This window comes from Nicotiana tomentosiformis, chromosome 8 (assembly GCF_000390325.3).
Source record: "Nicotiana tomentosiformis chromosome 8, ASM39032v3, whole genome shotgun sequence".
NCBI classification, from domain to species: Eukaryota; Viridiplantae; Streptophyta; class Magnoliopsida; order Solanales; family Solanaceae; genus Nicotiana; species Nicotiana tomentosiformis.
This window is the reverse complement of record NC_090819.1, coordinates 61,168,621-61,170,439: the sequence shown is the minus strand read 5'-3', so window position 1 is coordinate 61,170,439 and position 1,819 is coordinate 61,168,621. Positions and strand designations below refer to the sequence as shown.

The 1,819-nt window shown below is 38.6% G+C and overlaps 1 non-coding gene across 1 annotated transcript; it reads left to right on the top strand.

Moving 5' to 3' along the window:
- The first annotated feature begins 488 nt into the window (after positions 1 to 488).
- On the top strand, positions 489 to 595 carry LOC117275734 (small nucleolar RNA R71). Its single transcript, XR_004505939.1, has one exon. It is a non-coding gene; the product is annotated as a small nucleolar RNA R71 (small nucleolar RNA).
- The last annotated feature ends 1,224 nt before the right edge of the window (positions 596 to 1,819 follow it).

Sequence of the window (1,819 nt, the reverse complement as noted above, 5' to 3'; positions counted from 1 at the left end):
GAAATTGCTGTCTCTGCTTGGTCTAGAGTTATTTTGTTGCCATGCATTCGCGGTACCCTCAGGTGAACTCCATGAAAAACCGGGGTGCCTCTGACCTATTGCATTAAAATTGTAGTTTCCCACAATATTCACTTTCTCAGTTGAGGCTTGACACTCATGAGTAAGGTGTCCTCTTCCACATATATCACAAGCTGCATGAGGCTCACTCTGTATTGTAGCCAAGGTTAGCTTCCTTATCTATTTGGCCATAACATCAAGTTGTACCTGCACAGATGTATTAGCATCAACTTGGTGAACACCAGTTGATCTTCTTCTTTCAACACTCTCAGAGGGACACTGATTTAGCATCTTCAGATAACTCGTCAAGAATTATGACTATCTCCTCTGGAGTCTTCTTCATCAACGGACCTCCAACTGCATTGCTCAATGTTCTAAGTGAGGCCAGTGTCAATCCATCCCAAAAGTTCTGGAGTTGCATCCAGAGTTCAATTCTGCTATGTTGACACTTTCTAACAATCTCCTTAAACCTCTCACATGTTTCAAAAACAGTTTCATTCTCCTTCTGGCAGAAGTTATGGATTTCTCTTCTAAACTTGCTCGTTTTAACTGAGGAGAAATATTTATCAAGAAATTTTCTGGTCATCTCTTCCCAAGTTCTAATTGATCCCGTGGGCAAGCTCTGAAGCCACTGCTTAGTATCATCTTTGAGTGTGAAGGGGAATGCCCTTAGATACACTGCATCTTGTGACACATCATTATATTGAAAGATGTTCATAATCTCCTTGAAGTTCATTAGATATGTGATTGGATCTTCGTTTTGCTTCCCTCTGAAGACAAAACAATTCTGAAGGGTTTGAAACAACCCTTGCTTTAATTCAAAGTTGTTTGCTGCAATTAGAGGTGGTCTCACACTTGATAATTCTTGATTGTAGGCCGATCTAGCATAATCGCCAAGTCCCAGGCATGGGAGCTATATTTCTGAACTAGACTGTAGCCAAGGGTTGATTTTGAATAATTCTACGACCCCTCTTTTCGTCGTAGATAAGTTGTGCATCTCTAATAGTTGCTTCCTCAACATCCCTTGCAACTTGTTCTCTTCGTTGGGCTGTCTCTCTTGCAGCCAAATCCACATTATCATCACTGATTCCAGCCATAACTTTGGTTGAGGATTGCCCAACCTTTTCTGATGTCTCGGTGCGACTTATTTCCTTCCTCAGCTGTCGTAGTTGTTTTTTAATTTCTGGCTCATATGGTAGCACGTCCTTCGTAGAAGTTCGAGTCATGCACCAATCTAACCTGTAACCTGCGCACAGTCAAAGAACACCAAACATAAAAAGAGAAAAATAAAATTAAAATAAAAGAAAAATTCCTGAATTAGCACTACAAACTATTTCAAACACTATTGATTGCCAATCACCGGCAACGATGCCAAATTTTGACAAGCGCAAAACACCACTTTAATTATTCTCGCTAGTCAAAGATAGTATAATATCGTATCCTTAGGGACTGGAGTTAAACAATATTTTCGTAGTTTCTAGCTTGATTGTTATTCAAGAGAATCAACAATTAAGATTTATATGATTAATAACTACAATTAACTAAGAGTCTAAAGCTATTGACTAATGACAATCGAAACAAGGGTAAGCAAGGAAATTAACAATGAGAGAAAATAAGGGTTGATAAAATAGGTGCAAGATAATTATTTGGGATCTACCTCTAGATAATTCACTTCTAATGTTCAAGTGAATCTCTCGAATTCACTCAATTATTAGTTCAAACGTTCAGCAAAAACTCCTCTCTCGATTAAGTTTTAACCTCA